Below are 14,894 nucleotides of genomic sequence, written 5' to 3'. Positions count from 1 at the left end.
GGGCGCTTTGGAACAGGATACGGTGGTAACCTGCACAACGAGCTGGTGCCAGGGAGCCATTGATCACCGCTGCCGCAACAAACACAAATCTCATTTACAAACTATTTAATCATGGCCTGTCATAACACAGCTTTAAATGTTCCCCGTGCCTCTGTGACGCAGTGATGCGATGACACACTGATTCAGGCTGTCCCTTCCTCTCTCGCACGAAAGTGGACACGCCCGATGAGAAGCTGACTCTGTCTTACTGCTACGTTAACTGCCGCTAATTCTGTTTTGGTTTCAGGTCTCAAAACAAACATATTCGGCCCTTATTAGATAACCCAGAAGCTTAAACTCTGTGAAATTATATTACAGTTCGCACGATTAAATTTGACAGCGGAGAGGTCCTTGGCTACGCGAGTTTGCACTGTCCCGATGCCAACTGGATCTGATGCCTTGTGAACTCCAACTCCTCTGCTGGGGCCAATCAGCATATTTGAAGGTTATACACCCGGATTTCGAGAGCTGGTCAAAATTGGCTACCCTGGGTATTATTTTTTTATAATCTCTCCTCCCCCTCCATAATGAATATTGCAGCAGTGCATCAATTCACTTTCATGTTTGACAATATTCGGGTTATTACTCTCCGAAGGTATATTTGAACACAGAAATCTAATTTCCAGCTCTCCAGAGGGGGGCTTGTTCATTATGAATCTGCCTGTTAGTGTGCAGACTAATGACTGCGAGTACTGCACTGCAGACATGATTTAATATAATGACTACAATGTGCTGATGAATGTGGAAATTTACAGAAAACACACGGCATTACTGTACATCCTAGTTTCATTACTGATGGCTTTATAGCATTTGTGTAGTGCAAATTTTAATATAAACAACATTAATTTCAATAAAAACATGTAATATCAAAGTAAAATATAGTTCAGTCTCCCTCTTGCACCACAAGAGTTTTAAAAAATGATTACATGGAATGAAATGGCACAGGCATCAACCAACTCATAATACCTCCATCCTTAATCATAAAGGTAAAGGCTTCAGTTATGATTGGTGTGCTAGTTTAACCCAACGTCTTAAATGCATGTGCAAATATGCAACCATAAATGCTTTTCAACAAGGCTGAAAACACGCCTTCAGAGCGGACGCCTTGCCACCCACACCAGCCTATGATAGACTGTGAAAAATCCTGCTTCCCCTTATAGTAAGATTAGAGCTGGCTGACAAATCTGGCACTCTGGCTCCATTTGTTGCCAAGGTAACAGCCATCGTTGGTGGAGCTTTGTGTATCAAACCTAAGGGGGTGAATTCAGCAAAAAAAGAAAAAGAAAGAAAAATGACATGGCTGAAAAGCACGACAGCCACCGTGTGTTCAGTGTCATCTTTCCTTTTGTGTTATTGACAAATTGATCCTTAAAAATACCCTCGTCCTCGACCTTTCCTGTGCCGCTCAGTTCCAGAGAAAGCTGCTTTTTTTTAAACAGATATTCAGAAAGCTGACAGAGACACGAAAATTTTCCAAATACAGTTACCCGTACACAGGATGGGAGGGGAGCGAAGGTGGAGGGTGGGGAGTAATAAATGCAACACATGTTCATACATGATGCATGCTAATTTTAAAGGTACCCTTTCATATTTAAGCATTAACTTAATGTTGGTTCAGAAGCTTAGTATAAGCTTGAACATATTCATCAAAATAATCTCCTTTACAGATTAATGGTCTGAAGTTTTTCACCTTAAGTGGCACGAGACTGTGCTTATTATTTGGACTACTTGAATGCTTTAAATAGGTTTGCAGGATTTTAGCTGTTATTTCTGGTTAACACATTTCAAGTTAACACAGGCAATTCTTGATGCTTCCTTAACTGCAAATGGACCAAATACAGACCATACCTTTAAAAGGTAAATAATGGGAAAATGAATTGTATCTTTAAATCTTTAAAAGAGCATATAATGCAAAAACACTCTCTGAGTTGGTTGTTTGTTTTTTTTTTGGAATATTCTGTCACTGCAATGCTGCTAAATAACTTAAGTGCAAGGACCTCGCCGTCTGCAAGAGCAGATCTGACTGTGACTGTGTGTCACTAATGCACAGTTCATTACTCTGCCTTTGGTCAGCATTATATGAGGCTCAGTTCTTTGCCCTCTTCTATTCTCCTTTGAAGCTGTTATTTCTGCCCATTATGACACTCAACACTTTCTCCCCCCTCCCTTAGGTCTCTGCATGCGTTATCACAAGCCATACAGAGATCTCTGCTTGGACGTCATATCACATCTGGCACTCAGTCTCTCCAAGACAGATCTTCTCTGCTTGCTGACTGAAACCACACATATCCAAGGCCTCTTCACAACTCCATGAGTTCACATTCCTTTCCCCTAAGGAGTCTACATTCTCTTCCCTTCACTTCCACAGGTTGCTTTCCAACATTAGAATCCATCCTCTTCTCATCACCAGTGCCTGGACCAGCTTGGATTACTGCAAGACCTCGGTTGGCCAGGCTCCCTACCTGAGTCACTAGAGTGGCTCAGCTCACTCCCAACACAGCTGCTAGGCTGATCCTCAAGTTCCCCAAATATTCCCTCTCCTTCCCTCTCTACACAGGCAATTAATTGCACAGCTCCCTAAGACCTTTAATCCATCATCAGACTTTAAACTCCTTCAAGAGCTTTCTGCTTGGCAACTTCCGGTCAGCCGGCAGTTGCTTTTTTTTTTACCCACTCCAGAAATGAAAACAAGAACTACTTGTTCACTGTCTCACAGCGTCAAGTGCACACCCACCTGTTTGAACTTCACCTTGGTTTCCAGCACCTGGATGTATTCCTTGCCTGTGGCACCATGTGTACAGTGCAAAACCATTTACTGCCCTATGCTTATATTACAGAAGTGTTTCTCGCCTCAGTGCTCAATCACTGTGTAACTGGCTGTTCTGTTCCTCTGTACCTGCTGGTCTTGTTGGTCCTGTTAAATCCATTCACCATCTGGCATGTGCCAAATCAATGAATTACAATATTAAAGAGTGATAAAAATAAATGTAGAAACACCCCAATCCTGGCCAAAACTGTACCAGTAAAAGCCTTCTTTTTGAAAATGAAGAATTTATTAAAGATGTTGAATATGTTGTCAATGTATCATATTTGAGTATGTAAAAACATGTAACATATATGAGGACAAGAACACATGAACTTATGATCTCCTCTTCTTATGTTCTAATATGGTCACATACATTTTATGTTGCCATGGATACAAAAATCATCCAGCCAACGTGTTTTTCCCAAGTGCTGAGCGAGTGGGTCCGCCTCCCCGGCATCCCAGACGCCCGAGCAGGGAGGGAGCGTGCAACGGCGTGACTGTGTGCAGGTTCACAGCGAGCCGTCATCCCCAGCCCCAGCCCAGCGGTGAGCACGTGCGAGGAGACGGCACCCGGGTGAACAGCGCGGGGGGGATCGACAAGCTGCAAAGCCCCAGAACGAGCTCTGTGTGGGAGCAGGCCGCCAACGGGCTCGCTCCATGTAGGCGTTGCCATGGCAACGCGGCACCATCTCCGCCTCGGACGCCAGGGGAGGCTTCGGAGACAAACACTGTACGCAGCTAAAAGGGGGGGGGGGGGTTGGCTGGAAAGGTGGGGGGTGGAGGCATGGGTGGTGGATTGGGTCAAAGGTCAGGGCTGCTCCCTTTCAGCTCCCCCCGGTGTCGCGGGGACTTGTCGCTGGCGCCTGCCTCTCTCGCCAGGCGTCTCCGGCGCTGTGTAATAAGGTGACGGCGGAAAAAGCACTGTCTGTCTCCGTAATGTGCCGCGCAATTAATCCACTCCCCAGAGCTTGTTTCCAAGCCAATTATCTGAGATGAGGAGAAAATGTAATTCTTACCGAGCAGACAACAGGAGCCCCAGCCGGTCAAATGAGTCAGGGTTATCCAAACTACAGTGCGCTAAATGACATAACGATGATGATGATGACGATGATGATTGTGATGATGATCATGCTCACGATGAGAGTAATATTAATAATAATTACCATAAACAATAACAGTGGCCAGCTTAGCAGGCACAGCTGCTATTGGAGCCTTGGGAAATCTACAGCACTTAACCCAAGCTGCTTCTGTGGAGGGTTTTGCTGTTTTAATTGTGTAAGATGTTAAATGTTGACAGTGATGATTTGACCTTAGCGATTTAAGGAGCTTTCTGAAGAAATAAACAGATACTTTAATGAATGCAAGAATAACAACTGACAAGGGTTTTGCTAATGCTAGAGTTTATACCAATGTATAGCAAATACCAGAGTCAACATAAATCAGACTTAGTGTCAGCTTTCTGGGGTATTTTCTCAGTCCGAATCCTCATTAACATTAGGACCTGCCCGGCGGTGGAAAATGTTTTCATCCTGTACATTGCAAGTAGAGTGTACTGTAAAGCATTGGATGAATTCAGGTCTATCAAAGCATTCTTTGCTTTCTTGTTTTGATTTCTCATCCTTTTCTGTTTTCTGCGTTTCTTCATTCTTATTTTCATTTTGACTCAAGCTGTTTGCTGGGGTGTTTTGACTCTCTCATCAAAATGAATTAAATTATCTGTATTTTTCCATTCCGGTAGGAAAAACACGGTGTCTGGCTCTTGGACCATTATCCCACTGTAAGAGCCACAGACAAAGACAAAGCAATCTCGATGAATATGGCCACAGCCTGAATAACAAGAAATACCTTCAGTGTCTTCAGCCAAGACTGAAGTGCAATGGCTGCATATATAATGCAACGAAGAGGCAGCCACTTGCCCAGATTCAGAGGCGAGAACAAACACCCACGGTCCTCACAGATGACAGAATCGCAGGGTTTGGACTCAGAGTCGGGCACAGCTGAAGGGTTTACCAGACTCATTCTCTTGGCTCTTTCAGTGATGATCACAACTGTCCAGGCACCCTGTGGAATCAGGACACTTCCCTGCCCTCCTTACTGTGGGTGGTAGATGAGGACCGACGTGGGGTGGGGGGGGGGGGCAGGATTTTATTGACTCTGGGCGAGAAAAGGAGCAAACACACACCCACTCCCTGTAATTAAGCTCAGCAACTGACCTGGGATCAGAGTGGCAGTGGCGATACCAGACAGAGGGAGCCTCAAGAGCCGCACCTTTGATCAATAATTTACAGGCCCGGCCCAGCTCTTGAAATGTCAGATGATTCTTCGCGCTCTTGAATGATGAATGATGTTTGAAGCTGCCGAAAACAAACACAGCGGGCCAGCCCACGGCATGTCGATTCCTCCACGAAACTAGCCCTCGGCCGCTGGGTGTGGCCCCTGCTGTGGACCGCTCCACGTCGTGAGGGCTGCGGGCCATGGGGTGCCAGGAGAGACCACAACCCGGCTGGCGGGGGTGTCCACGGCAGACCCAGAGATGTGACAGCTGTTCTGCAGGGAATGAAGAGGAGTTGAAGAGCCTGTCGGGAAAACCTTCCCCGCTGGGGGTGGGGGTAGGGCTGGGGGGGTGGGGTGGAGATGGCAGCATATGTAGTCTGTAGGATTGTGGCTGATTTCGATCCCATTACGTTTCGCAACAGGGGATTTCAATGGTGCGAGGACCTCACTTTCTGTGCACATGTGCTTGCGTGTGTGCGTGTGCATGCATGTTTAATTACCATGAAGGCAGCACAGTTACCGCTGACTAATGTCTCTACTGTGTAGCTGTAGAGGAATCAAACCAGTCCAATTACAGCTTAGGAAATTGTCATATCAAAAGCACCAAGTACAGAGTGGTAAAATGGAGCACAAAACTAGATGACTCTAATTGTAACGAGTTACACTGGCTCGCTAGAGAGGTTATTTTCATCATATGCTCTGAGACCCTGACATCATCAGAGTGATGGACACCTCATAAACTGTTGCAAATAACACTCTCCAGCCTCCGTAGAATGTCCTCTTTGCCATTTCCTTTGCATGCATCTTGTCCCAAGAGTGCTGTGTTGCGGTGCAGGGTCAAGCAGCTGACAACCCACAGCATTCTCACAGCTGTAACGTCACTGCAGCATTAGGAACGCTGCATGAGTCAGCATGGAGATGCCACACTAATGCATGTGGAACATTCTATAAAATACACATACCCTACTTTGGAGATGGCTCAATGGGAATTACTGTCCCAGAGTCTGCAATTAACACCCGGCAGCCCACAAATGTGGGTAGATTTTCTCTTTGGTAAAAATCTTGCAAGGTCAAGAGCCGCTCCGGCAGGTGCTTTTTATGTAAAGATAATAAAAATTTGCACAGCCCAAAGTTTGTAATTTGGAACTCTGCTGTCATATAATGGCAACTGCACGTGAATGAATGCAGGCCACCAAAGTTAAAACGGTCAAAGCTCACCATGCATGAACCCACAATGCATCCTGTTCTGCTCCTGCTCATGCAATCTAATTAATGCTCATTTCCAAATCGTTTCACACCACCACCACACCCGCTAAACACCACTTCCCTGTCGTGAGGTGCTGGGGAAAAAAGTGTCGGCTCAGCGCCCCTAGATTCTCAGCCCCCCCCACACACCCCCTTTCAGGCTGTGTCCTCTCGCCTTTCTGCCGAAAAACGCCGACCTGGGACTCCGCGGACTCTCTGCCATCTGTCAACACCTCACGTTGGACCGTCCCGAAGCCCGATCCAGTTTCAACCATTAATTTCATTCTTAAAATACACTCCTTTTATTTTATTTCATTTTTTGCGCAGACGGTGTCAGTGAACACTCTGAAATATTGTCTTACCTTTCTCATGTGGAGGACCAGTGGCTCACCTTCACTTTCAAGAGCCTCTTTGGAAAAAGGGTAGTCAGAGTAGGGTTCATAAAGCATAATACATAAATAATAAATAAATTAATTAAATAATTTGCATACAGTAAATCAGGACAAACAAATAAATAAGAGCAGATGGAGGAGTGAAGGTTGGATAGATTAAGTTATGAAACAACACCGAAAGGGCCATTAACGTAGGGAGCGCTGTGCATATCCATGTAATTATTTCCCAGAATTCCCCATATTGACCTTACCAAGAAAATTTCATATGAATTCGAAGTTCTAGCTGATAACATATGCAACATGATAACATGTATCTATTGATCATTTTTAAAAAGCAACACTAAGTATCCACAAGGACAACTCATGGGGTAAACATATTCATTTACCAGGCTCGTAAGTAAATGCCAACCACCCTGCCCTTTGAAACCAGGTACATTTACTTCTATATATCAGAAGATGACTAACAACAGGAAGAGTCTTAAGTGTACCTATTTTTTTTTTCTTAAGCGTTACTAACAATGCTGCAATCACTGACCTTACAATGCTATTTAAAGCATTTGAGGACAACGCCCTGCAATAAGTGACCATTCTGACGCTGTTGCTATACTGACTTTGGTACTGCGTATATTACAAGCAACCAACAAAGCCCTTTTGCTCAGTTTCCAGTCAAAAAAAAAGATTTAATTTTCCTTATTGAGCTGTAATGAATTGCAGGCGTTCAGACTTGAACGCGGCTGTTTTGTGTGTGTGTGTGTGTGTGTGTGTGTGTGTGTGTGTGTGTTTTCTTATTTATCTTTCCTGGAATGAAGACGACCTTTTGTTGGCAATATTACATCACCCAGGCTTTTATGAAAGCAGCCAGGTGGATCTCCGGGAGCACTTAATGAGGCATCAGGCTGCATCAGCGGCCCTCAGAAATGGCTGAACTTTCCTGGAATGCGGGAAGCCCTGGTGGCGGGCCATGGCAGAGTGAGCCGGCCTATCTCCAAAAGCAGGCGTCAACGCGCCTCTCTGCGTCACCGCTCTTTCCGAAACAAGGTGACCGTTTGGTGGCAAAGCTGACACCGCCTCAAAGCTTGTCCTCCTTTGAGGAAGAGATCCTCTGCCGCAGTGCTGGTGCTGTCCAACATCCACCTAAACAGGACTCCAGACAGCACTGGTAGGCGTAAACAGGAGGAAGTCCGCAGTACATGACAGGCCTGTTTTTTATGTGGTGATGAGCAGCGTTTTTGGAGGGAGCATCAGCATTGTTCCTTCCTCATTTGGGCTGGGAAAAGGGCCCGCGAAAGCAAAGAGCATGTTAACCGGGATGCTGGTGAATCCCAGGCGTTTGGCGTTTGCCTCTCACAGCCGCCTCCCAAACACATCTTCCACACCCCAGCCGCAGTTAGCCAGGTTGAGTCAGCGCTGATCACCTGGGTGAGCACTTGGCAGGCCCAAAGCGATACTCCTTCTGTTCTGAGCTTCACATGACATCAGGGGGAAAAGCAAACATTAAACCTCCATTTAAGTGAGCAGGGCAAAGGTAACGTACCTAACATGTACTAGCAGGCAAGGTGCCTAACCCTAGCAGGGCAAGGTAGTTAACACAAAGTTGCCTCAGCAAATATCAATGGATAACATGTAACAGCTGTAACCCAAGTAAGCCATTCTAGATAAGAGTGTCTGCTAAATGACAATAATGTAATGTAATGTGGTTTAACAAAGTTCCAGTTTTCGTAAATGCTTTATGTACGGCTGTTGGTTTGGTACACGCATACGATCTGACCACTCCCCCAACCCCCCACACACATCACATCTCAGCCCACAGGGGAAGTGGTGACCTGAGGAAGGACAAGCAGCTAGAGAAGCTCCCACTGGGGCAGCCAAGGAAAGTGCACAATCACCTGCCCCATTATCAAGGGACACTCTGTCAATCGCCTATCCCACTGATTGGACGCTGGTGCTGAGCACCATTGCAAGGGAAGCAGGCAATCGAGTACATTTGCCTGAAACTGCCAGGTTAATTACTGAATGGAATTAAGAGGCAAACAGGAGATTGGGGGGGGGGGGGGGGGGCAAGCATCTCTACTAAAGCAGATCCTGGGGAACAGGCAGTGCAGAGGGAGCTGTTAAGAGCACTGAGGAGGAGAATGCGAAAGAGAGAAAGGGAGAGAGAGAAAGAACAGATGTGGCTGCCTGTGGATACGGTTCAAAGGGGAGGAGCCTGAAGCGGGTTTATTACCTCAGTAAGCGAGGCTCCGATCTAGCGGGCGCAGGCCGGAGCATGAAAGACATCCATCATCGTCTGCAGTTGCCCGCCATCGTACAGACAAGGTCCAGGGCATGGAGCCGCTTCTGTGCTGCGTGACTCCAGGCTGACGCATGTAAAATGCACTCAGCCAACGTGTATGAGAGGAGACAGCGTGGATCCTCTCGCTGGCGATCAATCCTGCAGCTGCCCAATAGACTGGACTCAGGCAGATTTCGGTCACCAGTGTCAAAATAGCACAATAGCACTGCGTGTGTTTTAATATCTGTAAGCAGAGGTTTTATAGACAGAGACTTTCACAGGACATCATGGGAGCTGCATGCTAATTAGCAAAGCACACACTCTGTCAAGGCATCGAAAATCTACGTGAAGCTGTCTCCCAGTGCTGCCAGCACAAAACCATCCATGTCTCGAGTTCCATAAGTCGCACGGAGACATTTGGAGCAGAGCCTCCAACAGATCCCAACAGTTAGGAACAGTGTGGCTCTGCAGAAGTAACTTTATTAGGGGGTAGATTACACCAAGCGCAAGATCCATCATCTGTCCCTCATCTTTTAATCGCGATACACGCTCCTCATCCAAATGACGACTGAAATTAAACTACTGGCAAAGACCCTTATTGGCCCATTAGAGGAGTTCTTTAAATTTCAATTAGCCATGCCGCTGCACATAGGAATCATGGCAATGTGCGTGGGGGGGGGGGGAAGGGCACCTACATCAATCCCTGATGTGGAATTTGCCCGGAGAACAGGAGGTCGGGGACTGTGCTGTCCTTCAGCAGAGAGCGGCACGGCGGATGGAGGCACTGCGGGAGTGACAAAGCCTTCCTTCCACTGCCTGTCTGTGTGTGCCCTTAATTTGATGTATTACCGAGTGCCAGGATCTCAGGGGGGGGAACCGGTGCACAAATCGGGAGCAAATTACTGTCCGCGCAGAGGCCCATGTCTGGCAAAGCAGGCTCCGTCAAACAGGGAACGGGGTGCATCTGCTGCTCCGTTATCCTGGATCGGGATGTCCCAGGCGATGGGTTGACACATCCTACCTGAGCTCAGCATCAATCTAAAAAAACACTCCTTTTGAAACATTAATATGTCAGAGTCTGTTCAGGAAATGTGACCCCTGCACATGGTTCTGTAATCTGTTCTGTAATTTGTTCAGAAGTGTTTTGGAGAGCTTTTTTTCCCCTGTATGTGGAATACTCTGTGTAGCGGTATACTGTACACAGATTCAGCTAAGGCTAATGCGCATGATCACCAGATCAATCACCATGGCGACACACTCTCAAGCACTTCCCTTACACGGCAGGATGCAGTACCACAGGGTTCTGTGCTGCGCGGCTCTGAGCTGCTCAGGGGCTACTGAGTAAGTGACACAGGGAGATTGCCCGTGGCTGCCGAATTTGAATATGTGACAGGGGGAGTTAAATCACCGCTAACGGAACAAGCGACACGTTTCCCAGCCCTGTTTGAGCGATTGCAGGGGGTTAATTATCTTCGAACTGGGCCTGGCACTGTCCAGTTTGTCCAAAGGAGCAGCACACTTGGCTTAGAGGACTCATGCTGGCTCTACCCAAGTGCGGTACTCCACCCACCCACCCCCCTTCCCCCATACATCGCGGCGTGAAGCTTCTTATCACCCCCGCTCCAACAAGTCCCTCGTAGGCTATGAATAATTCAGAGCGCTTCATAATGAGGGTCGCTGCAGTAGAAGAAGGAGAAAGAAAAAAAAAAAACTACAGGGGGATTGCCTGATGCTAATCGGAATTTTAACAGATAATAATGCGTTTCTCTGCTCGAAAATGCCGGGCCCTGGCACTGCGCCAGGATCACGCTGAAGAGCCGCAATTAAAACGCTCGCTCAGGCGGGATCGTAGCCTCCGCGCAAAGCCGGAGAGGCAGTCTGAATGCGAAAACAGCTACGAGCCCACAGCATGGAGTCACACAATGGGGGGGAGGCAAAGGTTCACTGCCGGGTAAGGATAGTTGAAAGGCACACACTCAGCTGACAGCATCGTAGATGTAGAACTGCCAGATTTGTACCGATGTTCAGGTTGATACTGCACTACAGTGTTTTTATCAGTGATGACATCCTGAGAGGACACACTCTCCGGAAACAGGTGCCTGATGTTCTCAAATCACAGAAGCATCTAGTGGCACAGATAGAATTACACTGCCAGAGATCTGGTTTTCCATTTAAATCTCATGAAGATTCAATTAAACTGCTGTCCAGCTATAGCTTTTAATGGCATAGTAATCTAGTAATCCTATATCCGTGGATCCAGGAAGGCTAGACGGGGAGGTGTGCGACAGACCCATCTAGCCTTCAAAGCTCATGTTAGAATGCATAAGAAAGTACGGTGAAGGTGAAGCCAATTCACTTCTACAGTCTTTTCTGTTCACATTTCTCGACATTTCCATTATTTCATTTTATTCCATCATGTGATGGCCCTGCCTCAAAACACAATCGAGTCACGTTGCAGCTGACTTTCAGGAAGCCAGTATTTTTATTTTGTTCCCCCACTTAGTAAATGACCCCTGCGCAGAGTATCCATGACCTTCCAAATTACAGCAGGAATTTTTTCCAGGCCTGATCTTATCCACTACCCGTTGACTGCACAGTAACTGTATTTTGGCTGCGGAGGTTCCAGGGTATTGTAGGAATTCTTATCAGCCTTTTGCTGCATGCGTCCCACTTCTCAGAGCCACAGCAAGGTTATGACTATGAAAAGGGGCATAACATAACAGAGGACTGGCATCAACATTTTTTGGTGGATGCTCTGCATCGCACTAAGCGTGACGCTATTCAAACGCTGGGTGTGACCATGGGAAGATTTGTGGGGGTCGGTCAGCACAGTTATATTATCCAGAGTCATTTCTGTGGAAGCACTAGAATTTGTGTTGTCAAAGACTGTGATGGTTTAAAAAAGGTCAGAAAGAACTGGGAACACCTAAGGGCAGCGCCGAGGAACAACAAACTTCTCAGAGATGAAATTCAAAAGACAGGAGGGGTGCGAGAATCATCTGATCCAGTCGGTCAGAATGAGGAATGAGTCTAGCAGCTCCTGCAAATGAGGTGTGTCAACACAAGCTGGGACATTTCAGTACTGAAGCCTTTTATTTCCACCAGGAATGTACAGAAAGCCTTCCCTGGGTTTGGCCATTTAGATTCACAACTGGATTTAAATGCACTACCACAGCGATTCCTTGGTATAAGTATAAAATATAAAAACTGAGTAATGGATCCTTTATAGCCTGTGCCACCATTTACCAGAGGCTTTTTGTGTGCTGTGTCTCACTCCAGGCTGCCTCCTGCCCCATGTTGTGGCGCTGTTTTCTGGTGAAAAGGAGAGGGCTTCCCCTTACAAAGACATATCCCCTTTCTCCTCCCTGTAAACACATCCTCCTCAGGGTGAGAGGGCCTCTGTTGCCCCTCTCTCTCCCGCACCCCACACTATCGATCTCTCCCTCCTGCTCAGAGGGGGACGGTGGGATGGGACTCGCGGGGACACTAGAGAGCAGGATGTGTGGGGGAAGGAGAGTGCCTGGAGGACGGGGGGCGACTCCAGCCTGCCATGAGTGACTCCAGCCTCCCTGTCCACCCATCCCCTTTCCAGCCGGATAAGGCTGACTCCGCTCCACTGCACCAATCCACAGCTTCTCACGAACAAAGGCACCACCCCCACCCCCTAGCGTTGTTAAAGGGCAATCTAGTCTAGACTGCTGCCGATCCATGAAGGCAGGGCACCAGACACAGCCTGCAGATGTGGAAATCCACACTGAGGTGTGAAAGCTCACACACTTGGCAACCCTTACCTTCTGGTTTTGCTGACAGACAGCTGGACCAGTTTTGGATGGGCGGGGTTAGGAGCGAGTTCCCTGGTACATGCAGGCACGCGCGCCCCGCCCTGTCCCACATAACACTGCAGATCTGTGCTCTCACAGTAGCTCTTCTGAATAAGGTTTCTGTGTCAGGACAGACTACGCTGGCTCACATATTTCCCGCTATCAGCAAACATGACACAGAAAAAGATATGCGTGTTAGTGGAAAATAATGATCAAATGTTTCTGAGATTTGTTTTCTGAGATGACTGGCCAAATAATGGCAAATTACAAAAAGAACACTATTGTTAAATATTTAAACAGATGCTTTAACAAACAATTTTCTTTCATGAGCAGATGTGGCGAAATGAGAGAGAGAAAAATATATTCTGAGGAGATTGCATTGTTCCATTATAAACACCACAATGGAGATTAAAGGCCAAACCGAGTCACATGGTACGCCTGAGGCAGATAGTGCGTTTGTTAGTTGTCAGTCTGCTTTTGGTGGTTTTAAACAAATGGAACTCAATTACAGAAAAGGAGCCTGGGAATTGTGGCAGAGGCTTAGGGGAGAGTGTGGTGCTGTCCTTGGTCCTGAACAAACCCCACAAAAAAGAATAATAGCAACTGCGGGATGATTCATAAAGCAATTTTCAGCCCATGGATTTCATTTAACCCAAAACACAGAAGCCGTAAAAGGATTCCAGTGGCTGTTGGCAACATTAGGAATTAAATTTAATAGCGGGTAAAATTTACCATTCAGAGCTTGCATTCAGCTGCAGTGCACTGGTTTCAGTGAAAAGAGCATTGATAATATGCATCATTCTAAAGCCACTTCATGATTCTAACTGGATATGGGTCCACGCTGACACTCCTGAGGTTGCACACCAAGAAGAGTGTCAGATACACCTCTCATACTGTATGCAGACATTTTAGAACCATGAATAACAACAATTGGGGAATCCTTATTGCATGTATGTGTCCTGCAGTACTGTTATTGTTTACTCTATCACTACTGTCGTTTGGTATTTGTCGTTGTCACCTTGACTTTATATGAAAGCACTACGACAGACTCTGGAACCGGAGTTAAATTGTATGTGTAAAAGAGTGCTTGGCCAATAAAATCTGATTCTGATTCTGATTCTGATTCTGATTCTGATTCTGAACAGCAGTGGAGAGTGTAGCAGTGCTCAGTTGTTTGTAGCTATTCCAGAACCACGGACAGGGACATTAACGCCCACCATTTTCATTTGTAGCAGTTTCAGCACCAAGGAGAGGGACATAAACATCTATTGTTTGGTTTGCGGCTGTTCCAGGACCACGGACAGCGATCTAAAGGCCCACCATTTGCTCTGCATCTGTTTCAGCTCTGTGGACAGCACCACAGAGGCTTCCGGGTCCAGTGCACTCAGTTCTTTTCTCTCACTTTGGCCTGGGTGTCCTGGGTGCTTGGCACTGAGGTGAACGCCACCATCTGCACACCCAGTCTGCGTAATTAAACACCCCAATTATATAAGGCAAACATGGCAATTAACCTCGCAGGTACAAAGCCAACCCCCCCTACTACCCCCCATCCTGATACCATTATCAGGCAGACTGCACATCCCTATGGGTTTCTTCTGTTACTGCCTGGTCTGCAGCACACACCAGCATAATGAGACACCATCGCATGTTCTTTGTTCCCCCTCGGCGCACAAGCGTGATTTGAAAAACAGTGCAATGCACCATGGGATGGGGGGGGAGAGGATTTTGTTTCACGCCGTGGCTGAGGTGGGGCGTAGGCAAACTGAGTCTTTTCCTGATGAAGGGAAAAACAGGGCAGCCTCTTTTGTTTTGCCGGGCACAGTCTGATCTGGTGGGGGGAGACGGCAGGTGTAATCGGTGACAGCTCACTGGGTTGGGAGTCTCCCCGTGCCTGCCCCAATTTGGCTCTCCTCCTGCAGACACAGAGTAGCCGAGAAAGGAGGGAGGTGGATACGCCGAGACACAGTCTATCAAAGGAGACAGTTTCTTTAGGTGTCGATACCTCAAACTGCATGTGCAAATGATCTAACAATACCAGGGTGGTT

The 14,894-nt window shown here is 46.9% G+C and overlaps 1 protein-coding gene across 1 annotated transcript in view; it reads right to left on the bottom strand.

Moving 5' to 3' along the window:
- Window positions 1–14,894, bottom strand: part of kcnq3 (potassium voltage-gated channel, KQT-like subfamily, member 3) — an 82,722-nt gene that overhangs the window by 60,875 nt on the left and 6,953 nt on the right. The gene's annotated exons all lie outside the window — the stretch shown is intronic.

Source organism: Megalops cyprinoides, chromosome 24, assembly GCF_013368585.1.
Source record: "Megalops cyprinoides isolate fMegCyp1 chromosome 24, fMegCyp1.pri, whole genome shotgun sequence".
NCBI lineage: Eukaryota > Metazoa > Chordata > Actinopteri > Elopiformes > Megalopidae > Megalops > Megalops cyprinoides.
The sequence above is the reverse complement of the archived record's forward strand: the minus strand, read 5'-3'. Positions and strand labels throughout refer to the sequence as shown.